Source organism: Equus asinus, chromosome 6 (genome assembly GCF_041296235.1).
Source record: "Equus asinus isolate D_3611 breed Donkey chromosome 6, EquAss-T2T_v2, whole genome shotgun sequence".
In the NCBI taxonomy this organism is placed as follows: Eukaryota; Metazoa; Chordata; class Mammalia; order Perissodactyla; family Equidae; genus Equus; species Equus asinus.
In genome coordinates, this window is record NC_091795.1 from 47,478,708 (window position 1) to 47,492,261 (window position 13,554).

Here is a 13,554-nt window from a genome sequence, read left to right on the forward strand (position 1 = left end):
TAAAAGCAATACACAGTCATGTCTCCAGTTGGGAGGACTCCAGGCCAGTGGTTCTTAACATTTTTAAAGTCACAGACCCCTGTGAGAAGCTGATAAAAACCAAGGTGTCTCTGTCATCAGAAAAGTACTCTTTTGTACAAATTGACCATACAGTTCCAGGGGGTTCAGAGAACCCCTGAAAACCATCCCTGAGCCACTAAAAACCTCTCCCCAGGTCAATGAATTTTAAAGCGAGAGGGCATTCTCTGCTCCTGACTAAGATGCCCATCTCTTGGTAACCGCGATGAAACCATCACTTGGGTGGGGTCCAGCAGCAGAATCTTCTAGACTGGCCCAGGGCTAGGCCTGCATGTAGCAGGAACTTTCACGCTGGCTTCCTTCTGTGTACCTGCAATGGGCAGCCGCTCTCAGCAGCTGCATATGGAGGAATTACTACACCCCAGGCCACGTGCAGTGCTCCGATACAGCCGTCCTTCAACCTTAACAGCAACCCTAGAACGCAGGGTCATCGTCTCCATGTTGCAGGTGAGGACACTAAGGTTCAAAGAAGTGAAGTACCTCCCCCACAAGGCCCACCAGCTGCCAGCCCCGACTGCTAACGCCCTTACCCCTCCAGTGGCTCCGGGCACGGACAGCTGGAGCAAATGCCTTTTTTTGAACCAGCAGGAACAGACTAAAATCCCAAGGCACCTGCTGAGGGAGTTGCTAAAAATGTCGGTTCACTTCTTTTGCTAACTGGGATGGTCTTCGTCTTCATTTGCCTTTTGACTTCCTGTTTGGAGATGAAAACAAGCATATGTTTCAGGAGGCCCTGTCTTTCTGAATTTGTAATGGAACTGCAGAGAGCACAAACTTCAAGGGGACACCTCCATCCCACGATAAGAGAAGATGTGTGTCTGAGGAACACCATCAAAAACTTAGATCGCTATTAAAGTTGATCACTGATGTGACAGTATCTCACTGTATTCACAGAAAACTAAGAAAACTAGGAGCCTAACATCTGCATTTTAAAATATCAGTTATGGAGAACAAGCTGGGTGAGGTCATTAGAGGAACAAAGATTCTGGAATGACTCCTCTGTGCCTGGCGCTGTGCTAGGCCCTGGAGAGACAGAGGTGAATGAGGCAAGGACCCATCCACGATGAACTCATCCTCAGCAGGAGAGGGGTGGCCAGCGTATGATTAACTGGAATAACAATGTGAGAACTGCTTTACCAGCAATAGGGCTGAGGTGCCAAGGGCCAGAGACGAGGAAGTGAGTAATGCAGGGGAAAGGAGAGGCAAGATCTCAGGGCTCAGGGAAGGAAGAAGGAGATTTCTCCTAGTTCAGAAGGGGCTGGTCAGGGCATCGTGGGCAGAGGGCACAGAGCATGCTGAGACCCAGAGGGTGACCTGCTGGGAGTCAGGGCTGGCTGCTGGGCAGAAAGAGGTGCAGGATGTGAGCCAGAAAAGGAAGGAAGGCAGTGGCCAGATTATGAAGGCCTTTGTCATCTATGAGAAGTCACTAAGGGATTCTTTTCGTGGAGAAAGGATTCAATCGGATTTACATTGTAGGAAGATCATCGTGCATCAGCATGAGAGGCAGAGTCTTCCTGGGAGAATCCAGAAGCAGGAGATGGGAATAGAAAATTGCTGCAATCATTTAAGTTAAGGATAAAGGGGGTTGCCTTTCAGTTCTAGTTGGTCCTCCCAAAGGAACATTCTTACAGAAAACCAGAAGCGTCTGATGACATGTTGGATGTTGGCAGGCAAGGCAAGGGCAGAAGAAGAAATGCCTCTGAGCTTTCCTTAGCTGAGCAATTGGTAGACGGTGATTCTGTTCAGAGAGCGGGGAAACGCAGGAGGAACACCTGGTTCAGGGTAAGGAGACGGAGAGACGATGATTGTGTTCTGCACAGGTTGGTTTTGAGGTGGCGAAAGGGGAGCAGGTAACTGATCACAGATGAGAGCTGTAGAGTCTTGTAAGCATAAAGCATGAACCAAAGAAGGCGAGAACTAAGGATGGAACCTACGGAATATTAATATTTAAAGAGAGGTCAAGGGAAGAAGAGCTAGCAAAGGAAACGGAGTATGAACAACTGAACGCTGGTTGTGGACAAGACCCCTCCAAGAAGGAGAGGCAAACACCAAAAGCTGCAGCCAGGAGGAGGAGGAGGCGAGCCGGAAGGAGGTGCCGGGTCAGGCGGTTAGAAATTCCTGACTGACTTCAATTTCCACCAACCCTCATGGGATTGGGAGTGGAGGCAGAAAGCTTATACTACTCTTTAAAGAATGTTGGCCAAGGAGACAGGTCCCCCACCCTCACGTAAAGCTTTTGCCTCTCTGTAGCTTGTGATCTAGTACACAACAGGTCACGTGACCCCCCAGACTCACCCCTTAACCCTGGTGTTTGAGTGATGGGGTCTGTACAGGCTGAGGCTAATGTCCAGAGCTGGCTGAGGTTGATGCTGATTGCCAGCATCGCCAAGTATTACTAGTGAAGGACTTAAATGGTCCTGAAATGTGGGATGAAGACAGGGGCTCAACAGCACAGTGAGAAGCTGAGGCTCAAATGGTCAATAAGAAGAAAACTGTCTGCTAAGAAAACGCAAAGCCGAGAGAGAAAGTGGCAAAGGTATGTTGTTTGCTTCGATAATACCTGGTTGAAGGTTCTGGCAAGCAGACATTCTCAGACACTGCTGGTGAGGATTTAAACTGGAGCAACCTTAGCAACCAGTAACCAAAAACAGTTTGTTGGGTATTGTGATTTATAATAAGAAATATATTTCGTCTTCCTCAGTTCCTGGCACGGAGCTCCTAAAACCGTGGAATTTCCTAAGTGATGAGACTGTCAGTGTCTTTTATTATGTTAATGCAGTGACATTTGGAATGCCCCTACGTCACAGAAGGATGGATCCTGGTTGCCAGGGTAAACAACCATGTGATTAGAGAGTTGGAACTTTCAGTCCTACCCCCTGACCTCCAGGGAAGGGAGAAGGGCTAGAGATTGAGTTCAATCACCAATGGCCAATGATTTAATCAACCGTCCTGTGTAATGAAGCCTCCATAAAAACTCAAAATGACGGGGTCGGGAGAGCTTTCGGGTTGGTGAATGCATGGAGGTGCTGGGAGAGCATGGAAGCTTCTTGACCTAGCCCTATGCATCTCTTCCATCTGGCTATTCCTGAGTTATACCCTTTTATAATAAACTGGTGACATAGTAAGTAAATGTTTCTCTGAGTTCTGTGAGCCTCTCTAGCAAATTAATTGAACCCAAGCAGGGGGTCGTGGGAACCTCTGGTTTCTAGCTGGTGGGTCAGAAGCACAGGTAACAACCTGGACTTGTTATTGGCATCTGAAATGATGGGGGGCAGGGGACAGTCTTGCAGGACTGAGCCCTTAACCTGTGGGATCTGATGATGCTACCTCCGGATAGATAGAGTCAGAATTGAGTTGAATTGTAGGGCACTCAGCTGGTGTCAGAGAATTGCTTAGTCGGGGGGGAAAACCCACACATCAGAACTGGAATTGGAATCAGAATCGTAGTGCTTACATACACTTTAGTCCAGCGATTCAGCTTTCACAAACTTACCCTATAAAAGTCATAATGGATATCTGCAAAGATTTATCTACAAGAATGTTCACATAGCTTTGTTTATAAGAGTAAAAAATTAGAAACAACATAAATTTCCAACAATAGAGAATCGGTTAAACACACCATCATACATTGTTATAGGATACAATACTATGCAACCATTTAAAATGTTGGGTAGGTGACTATTTAACAACCCAGAAAAATGTTCACAATGTATTACTAAATTTTTTTTAAAAATTTACAAAAGATAATAAGCACATTAAATGTATATGTGTACATGCACACATACACACTCAGACAAAAGACAGAAAGAATGCACACTCAAATAGCAAGACGTTCAAATGAAAGACTGGGAGAACACACACCAAAATGGCAGCAGTAACAAAATTTCTGGACGGTGTAATTATGGGTGATTTCAATTGACTTTTTCTTCTCTGTATTTTCTAAAATATTTATAATAAACGTACATAGCTTTTACAATTAAAAATAGTCATTTATTTTTAATATAATACAAATAGTTTAATATAACAAAATAATCTTTTAAAGTATAAAAATAATAAAATTTGATCATTAAAAATTCAAAAAATATTAAAGAATATTAAGGAAAAATTAAGTGTTCCATTTCCCTAATTCTTCCAAATCAAATTCCCCATAGGGAATCAAAAATAACTTTGTTATATCATTGTAGAATTTCCCTACCAAAAAAAGTATATATGTACATTATATTGTACACTTTTAAAAGCAATTGAAAATGATGTTTTTATTTTAGCTAAAGGGGAAGACGAGGTCAGAGGTCAGCAAACTTTTTCTATAAAGGGCCAGATCGTAAATATTTTCAGCTTTGAGGACAGTCTCTGTTGCAACTATTGAGCTCTGCCATTGTAGCTGAAAGTGGCCTTGAATAACGTGTAAAGGCATGAGCATGGCTGTTTTCCAATAAAACATTATTTACAAAAACAAGCAGCAAGCCAGACTTGGCTCATGGGCCATAGTTTTCAGACCCTTGGACTTAGGTGAATAAATAAACAACAAAAGAATGCCAACTTCCTGAGCACACTGGCCAAAGAATATGGCTTATTTGGTGCCTGTTTCATGTTAACATCAGCTTCGGTTCAAATGTCCGTGTTTCTGGGTTGCCACATAATACTTCTTCCTGTTTCCACGTAGCAAGCTGGGCTCCACATAGCAAGGCCACCCCACCTACTGCTCACATCCAGGCTACTTGCATAAGGGTCCCACGAACCCACTGGGATCAGCTACCTTGGAAACACGCATTGAGTACCTGTTGTGTGCAGACGGTGCTGCTGGGCAACCTCGTAGTCATTGTGATCAGGCCAATGTCTCGTTCACGTTTGTATTTCCAGTGCCTGGCACAGTGCCCAGCAAACACTGATCACTAAGGAGCAATAAGCAAAGTAAGGATCCTACCCTCGGGCCCTGTGACTTGGTAGTCAAAAAGGTGCTGGGACAGAGTAGGTGCTGCGTAGACACGAGTCCCTTAGCATTTGTACTTAACAAATTCTACAGCAGCAATTGCTAGTACTACTGTCACAAGTGCTTTAGACAAGGGTTCCTCAAAGTCCTATGTGAATTGGAATCACCTGGGCTTCGTATGAAAATGCAGATTTTGATTCAGGATGTCTGGGGTGAGGCCCAAGACTCTGCATCTCTAACAAGCTCCCAGGGGAGGCCAATTCTGCTGGTCCTACTAGCAATGTTACGGAGGTTCAAGGCAGAGGTAAGGACTGAGCAGTGAGGAATTGGAGGAGCTACAGGCAAGCCCAGAAGCCTAGGTAACGCGGCCCCTATTCCTTGAGAAGCCTGGTTATGCCGGGTGAGTGAAGCAGCCCGCCACGATGGGCCTCCAGGGAAATCCATCTGTACAGTCCTTCTCAGTCCAGGATGAGGTCCTCAGTTTTCCAGATCTGGAAACTCAGTTTTATCGGTCTTCCAGTGATAACTAGAATGTCATGACCACAAAGCAGGCTGGCGGCTTCTGTTGAAAAAGAAAAACTAGACTAAAATTGGGGCAAGAGCCGAGGCAATCAACCAGAACAGATAAGACTGCTCTTCCCTACTCTTCCACTCAAGAGAGAGTTCAGCATTTCAAGTGACCAAATCTCAAGCGCCAGAGCAAATTCTGGAACATGGAGCCCAACAATGCTACCCCAGGGTTCTATTCTGTAGGAGGAAGGGGACCCATTGATGTAGAAAGGGGACTTTCTGATGTAGGTAGCCAAGCCTCTTTGGGTCAGATGGATACATAAGCCAGAGCTCAGGGAGGCCCTTGCTGTTAAGAGAGATGACAGGTGCAGGTCCCAGAGGAAAGAGAACCAGAGGTGTTCCCAAAAGCAGGGACCCAGAAACAGGGCTGGCTGCTCAGCAGACTGGCTGCACATGGGAGGCTGTTCCTGATGAGGACAGGCACCCATGGCCCTTGGGACACTCAGCACAGACACAGAAGACAGTTTCCAGATCCACACATTAGTGGGGAAGGAGCTATCACGCTGCCATCCCGGGGCTCCTGGATTCCAGCCTGGTCTCCATCGAGCCTGCTGTAGGTAATTATTACCGACAGCTGGTAGAGCTATGACTGGCAGGGACTCATACAGAAGCCAGCAGGTAAGGGTGAGTTGAATCCTGCTAGCCCATTTCAACCAGTTTATCATGAGAAACATCATTGCCAATTGTGACAGGCAAGCCTTCAGCACATCCTCTTCCCGGTGGAGAAAGTGGAACTAGGATCCAGCGGTTGCTGGATGGAGCGAGTCCCAAGGATCTGCATAGTTCTAGTCAAGGTTGTCGTTAGACCTGCCAAGCCCCCAGAACTCACACCTCAGCAAGGCATAAGCCCCAGAGTCTTGGTTAGAATTAGGGAACTCAGTATTTGTCCCTCTACCACATAGGAAATCCCAAGCTTCCATCTCTTTCCTAGCACTAAGCACAACCACATGCCCTCTGTTTTCATTGCCATTAACAACTCAATTCTTCTTTATTTCCCATTGTTTTCAAGGCATGTTGTACGTTCTCGATTTCACAGACTATTTTTCTTTGGTTACATTTTAAGTTGGACGACTCCTAATTAAGTTCTCCTTAATTTTGCTGATAAACTGCCCTGAGAGGAGATTAACCCCCAAACCCCCAGGAAGGTTCGTGTAAGTATGTCCCCCACTCAGCTATAATTTGTGTGCTCTTATTATGATTGTTGAGTCAATAAATATTTATGAGACTCTTATTTTATTCATTACATGATCCTAGGCACAGTGGATCCAAACACAAATGAAATATTCAGTTCATAAGTAGAGGTTCCTGGTCCAGGGAGGGAGACAAAAGGTAAAGAAGTACAGATAACACAAATACAATGGGAGGAATGACGGGGTTTGTCCCAAGCACCACGGAGTTCAGAATGGTACAAATGGTGCCACCCAGAGAACTGAATAAGAGAGTGGATCATTGGAGATGCAGCAACCTTGGCATTGAAGCTAGAGAAATAAATACTAAGTTCCCTAACTCTAAGACCACATTTTTTCTCATTTTAACATCTCTAAATCAATACGTGTCACAGCATCACTGGCAGCCAGGTAGGTGGGTAACCATGTCTTGGTTGTCGTTGCCTGACATCACCAGGCACAATCAGGAAAGCATCAGCATCAAAACTTGCAGAGTAGGTGTCAGTAGCCTGGGAGAAAATTCCAGAGACCGTAGTAGAGCACTCTTAAGAAATGCAACATCACCAAGGCATCTGATGGCAGAGGGGCTGATGCTGTGTGGGAAATCAGAATGAAAGAGTGATGAAAGATAAAAATGTTCTGCAATGAGATAGTGGTGACGGTTGCACAACCTCACGAGTAAACTAAAAACCACTGAACTGTACACTGGAAAAGGGGAGAATCCTATGGTGCGTGAAAGATAGCTCGATTCTTTTTTGAATGGGGAAAACTGGGAAGATTAGAAACGTTCTGGGAGGGGCAGCCCAGTGGCGCAGCGGTTAAGTTTGCATGTTCTGCTTCTGCGGCCTGGGGTTCGCCGGTTTGGGTCCTGGGTGTGGACATGGCACCTCTTGTCAAGCCATGCTGGGGCAGGCATCCCACATATAAAGTAGAGGAAGATGGGCATGGATGTTAGCTCAGGGCCAGTCTTCCTCAGCAAAAAAGAGGAGGATTGGCAGCAGATGTTAGCTCAGAGCTAATCTTCCTTATAAAAGAAAAAAAAGAAACATTCTGGAGATGGATGGTGGTGATGGTTACACAACAATACAAATGTATTTAATATCACTGAATTGTACACTTCTAAATGGTTAAAATGGTCAATTTTATGTTATATATATTTTACTACAATGAATAAAAAACTGGGGGGAAAAATGCCACTATCAGGTTCTTCCCCATCCACACACAAAACTATGTGATGACTCAACCTTCATTTCAAGAGTTCTGTGGAAACAGCATCTATGGGTGAGGGTCCATCCCTATATATTATAGCTACAAATGATTTAAGAGTGAAAGCGGGAAGCTGTGAAATTAATAAAATATAAGGTAATCATTACTAACCTCCTAAGAGAACAACAGAGGAGGGAGAGGTGGATGCCAACTATCTGTTGGCACAAAATCCTAAAATTCTGGGCTGATGACAGTTGCATGAACCAATAGAACCCCCACCTGCTAGAGTGCCCCCAGCCGGTGCTGACGGCAGAGCATCTGGCCCTCAAAAGACCCCTTTTACGTCATCTCAAATGACCACAGCAGGGGCTGCACACCAGAGCCTAAAAGCCTGGAGGATTGAGCAGCAAGTGCGACAGAGACAAAGAACAGGCTTGCAAAGCACTGGTCCCAGGTCTTCCTTCCAGAAGCAGAGGACCCGTCCCCACTTATCCCTCTTCTAAGGGTCCACACAGCCCGCCTCTGGACCGTCCTCGCAGCCAAGTGAAGACGTGGCATCTCATTGCCAGCATTAAAATGGCAGCGTTCCCTCCTTCCAGCTTGCACATCCACCTGCGGTGAGCTTAACTAAGAGCTAAGGTGAGAATGCACAGCACTCGCCAAGGAGACCAAACTACTCGGCTCCCGAAACACTTGAAGATAAAACTGCTTTAATAAATAAGTGAACTCTTATTAGACCAGAGCTCTCCATTCAGAGTGATCAGTTGGGCAATAAATCTTCTCTAGGAACTCTATTTAGCTTGATTTCTAAAACGTTCTAAACAACAGGAAGGAGTGTTGCCAGGCCCCACTGTCTGATGGGGTCCACGCACAGTAGTCGGCCTCTGCTCCGTAGCTGTGAAGGGTTAGCCTCCCAGGCCCCCACCGCAGCTGAACGGCCGGCACCTCCTCAAGGAACATCTTACCAGGGAAACAGCCCAGAAACTCCCACCAACAGAGCAGATGACCGAGCTCAGGGCGTCCTGCCTTCTTCGGAGGCGGTGTAATGTTTATATGGAGTCTTACATTTCACAAGTTACTAGGTGGTCATTTACAATGTTCATTTCTCATGCTGTCCACCAATCGGGCTCTCCTCTGTCTGTTTGTTGATGCCCAACTAGGGCTGACAGGCCTGTCAATCCTGTCCTACCCTGGCCCCTTTCTCAGAGAGCCAGTATGATGCTCACTCCCAGAAAGATGCGACTTTTGACCCAGAGACTCTAGACAGTCACTCTTTGAAGTTTTACATTTTTTCCTTATTAAATTTTTATCTCAATTTAGGGCTATCATTCCCACTTCTTGAGATGGTTTTACACCCTGATTTTTTTACATCTAGTATATTAGCCATCCCTCCCGGCTTTGTGTCATCCAAATAGTTGATCAACATGTCTCTTCATCTAAATCACTTAAAAACATGTTGACTGTAGTAGATAAAAAAGAAAAAAGAAGTCATAAAGAAGAGGCAGTTTAAATGTAAACAAATTTTAGGAATAACTTATTTCGCTCATATGATTCTTTTCATGTATGCATAAGATTTATATATAATTTAAAAATGTATGTCTAAAAGAGTTCTTTTAATAAGCATAAAAAACCCTTAGTGACTAAACACTATGAGATCATTTAATTAGTAGCACTTTTTTTTTTAAAGATTTTATTTTTTCCTTTTTCTCCCCAAAGCCCCCCGGTACATAGTTGTGTATTCTTCATTGTGGGTCCTTCTAGTTGTGGTATGTGGGACGCTGCCTCAGCGTGGTTCGATGAGCAGTGCCATGTCCGTGCCCAGGATTCGAACCAATGAAACCCTGGACCGCCTGCAGTGGAGCACGCAAACTTAACCACTCGGCCACGGGGCCAGCCCCAACTTAGTAGCACTTTCGTTTCTTCTTTTTTTTTTTTTTTGCTGGAAAAAATTCACTCTGGGCTAACATCTGTTGCCAATCTTCCTCTCTTATTTTTTCCTCCCAAAGCCCAGTACACAGTTGTATACCCTAGCTGTAAGTCCTTCTAGTTCTTCTACCTGCGGCACTGCCACAGCATGGCTACCAACAGATGAGTGGTGTGGGTCCGTGCCCGGGAAGTGAACCCAGGCTGCTGAAGCATGGCACGCTGAACTCTAACCACTAGGCCATCAGGGCTGGCTATGTTTCTTCTTATTGGTACAAAATAATGGTGTGTCTTGCAATTGATCCTGTCTTAGATTCAGTGTAATTCAGTAGGAGTTTGCCAGGCAGCACAAGTGGGGAGGAGCACGTGAGGTAGAGAAGCATGAGTGTGCCAAGACGTGGACCTAAAGAGAGCGTGACTTATCCAGGGGATTGCAAGGTCGATGTACAGGCAACATGGTAAGGAGTAGATGAGAGTGGAAACGTAGGAGAGAACCAGACAGTGGAGCCCTTACCACAAACTGAGGACTTGATTCAGTAATGAAAAGGGAATTGGGAATTTTTGAGTAGCAGAATGACGAGTTAAGACATGTTTTTAAGAGCTCACTCAGGTGGTCTTCTCCGTGGGCAATGAATGGAGGAGGCTCAAACTGGATGTGGACTATTGCAGTGGTCTAGGACGTGGACTCTAGGTGACATGTAATGGGGATTGAAGTCAAGGCAGTGACAATTGCAGCGCAGAAACAGCAACTCATTAGAATTGCCAGGAGTAAGTGACCATGTAAAAGTGTGAGGTGATGGGCTGGCCCCATGGCCAGGTGGTTAAGTTCAGCAGACTCCACTTCAGAGGCCCAGGTTCAGTTCCTGAACGCAGACCTACACCACTGGTCAGTGGCCATGCTGTGGTGGCAATAGAGGAAGATTGGCACAGATGTTAGCTCAGGGCACATCTTCCTCAGCAAAAAAAGAAAAAGAAAAAAAACGTGGAAGGTGAGAATTGGGAGTTAGAGATGACTGAAGGTTTCCAGCTAGAGTTAGAAACGGGGAATGGCCTTTAGCCAAAAGGGCATCCTGACCAGAAGTCAGTGCTCTCCCTCTCGAGATTGGACTTGGTCCACTCTTGTCCTAAGTCTTGAGAGCCCACACATAGTTTGGGGCCTCCTGGCATCTGTACACTGATCACAAAGGGTTGGGGCCACATTAGAACCCCAGTCAACTCTCTGAAGCCTCATTTACACTCCAGAACTGCCCAGGCAGAAGGAGAGGCGTGGGCTCCTCACTTTCGCGCCTCAAACACAGCCCTCTAGGCTTTTTGGAAATCTGTATTTAGGGTTGACTTAATCAGGTTGGAATCTGAGTCAAATATTTTCATGATCCCTTGTTGCCTTTTTGCCATTCAGCCCTAAAGATTCTTTTCTCGTCAAAACACTTCAAGATGAGCACTATCTTTCTTCAGGACCAAAAACAGCACTCAGACGCACGTCGCTGACTCCGGAAGATGGACTGGAAGAGAGCACAGGGCACGGCCGCTCGCTGACACGCACACACCAACCGCCAGGAGAGGCAGGCTCCTCTCGTTTCCAAACCAAGCAACGGTGTTGGAAAGCCTGAGAGGCCTGGAGACATGGCAAAATAATGACGAGTTTGGATTTGGGAGTCTAAGACACCTGAGTCTCTGTTTTGCCATTTACTAGCTGTGTGCCCTGGGGCCATCAATTTAATCTCTGAGCCTCAGTTTGCCTATAAAATGAGGAGAGGAATAATATCTACTTCACAGGGGTTCTTGTGAAGATTAAATAGAATAGCTCTTGTAAACTGCTTAGCACAGTGCATGACACACTATAAACACAAAACAATGTGTAATGAGACTGTGGATGAGAGGCCAGCCCTTTGGCAGAGTGGTAAAGTTCACATGCTCCACTTCGGCAGTTTGTTTGCCGGTTTGCCGGTTCGGATCCTGGGCTCAGAGTGAGCACCACTCATCAAGCCATGCTGAGGTGGCATCCCACAGAGAAGAACTAGAAGGACCTACAACTATGATATACAACTATGTGCTGGGGGGCTTTGGGGAGAAAAAGAAAAAGGAGGAAGATTGGCAACAGATGTTTGCTGAAGGCCAATCTTCCTCACCCCCCCCCCAAAAAAAGCATACCTTAAACAAATAAATAAATAAATAAATTGTGGATGTGTTGAAAGTGGGTAGAGTTTGACAAGCTTCTCTATCTCCCCAACAGCAAGTGCAGCCAGAGGGATATGAATTAAGCAAAATTTCTCAAACATTTAAGCATAAGCCCCATAAGAAATACTTTTATACTGCAATCCAGAGCACGTAAACAGATACATGACCGAAACAAAACAAGTTTTACCAAACGATGATTACCTTCACCACGTGCAACATAGGATAGACGCTGAGACTTTCAATTCTTCATTAGTCTGTTTTGATTCATTCATTTATTTACATTCGAAAGTTTTCAAATCTACAGAAAAGTTGAAAATATGATGCAAAAACACTTTTCACCTACAGCAGAGTTTCTCAAGCTCCACAATACTGACATTTGGGGCCAGATAATTTTTTGTTGTGGGGGCTGCCCTGTGTATTTTAGGATGTTTAACAGCATCCTTGGCATCTACGCACTAGATGCCATTGGCATCGCACACACACACCCATTTGTGACAACCAAACTTGTCTGCAGACATTGCCAAACGTCCCCCGGTGGGCAAAATCACTCCCACTGAGAACTAGTGATTTGACCTCCCCATAGTTAACATCCTGTTAACTAAAGAACTTTCTCTTTCCCTCAATACGCACTCGTGCGTGCACACACACAGACATACACAGAGACACATTTTTTGGTTGAACTATTTGAGAGTAAATTACAGACATCATGACACTTCACACCTAAGTAGTTCAACATGCATCTCCTAAGAATAAAGGCATTCTCTTACATAACTACAATTCCATATTGCTCCTAAAAAATTAAAATTAAATCAATAATGTCTTTTCTTTTCTCCTTCTTCCATGTTGTTTATAATCCACTAGATTGATTTCATGCTCCACTTGTAGGTCATGACCTACAGTAGAAGATGACAGAAGGAGGATTAGAGGAGTGAATGTAACTGTCTTCTCCTGCACACCTTTAAAAACAGAAGCCGAATCTTGCCGGCAGGAACGGTGCATACAAAGTCACAAAGCCAAGCACGTATTTACAGGAGTTTTACCAACACACTGCTGTTTTTGCCTCCCTGGCGGCTTCCCCCTCACAGAGCACATGCCCACCACCCCCTTGGCGGCACTGGGAGCAGACAACCCAGCCAGCCCCACCCCGCCGGGGACCCAGGAGCTCTCCCAGGCGCCAGCGGTGTGTGCCCTGGCCTGTCTGCCCAGGGTTGGCGGGGCCTACAGAGCTGGGCGCACAGCGACCTGACCACATCACAGGCCCGGGCTCGGTTCAGGTTCGGGCAGGCTGCCCACCCCTTCGCTGTTTGCTCAGCTCCTTTCCTTTACCTGCACCGGCTCCAGGAAAATGGTTACGAGTCGGTCCAAAAACTGCCAACAGGCAAGGGCTGAGACACATGAAAGGGTGTGCGTCACTGACCGTCTTTGATTCTCCTGACCTTATAAACCTGGCCTTTGAATCCAGCATCAGGATCCAAAGAGCAATGAAACTTGAAAACTAACACC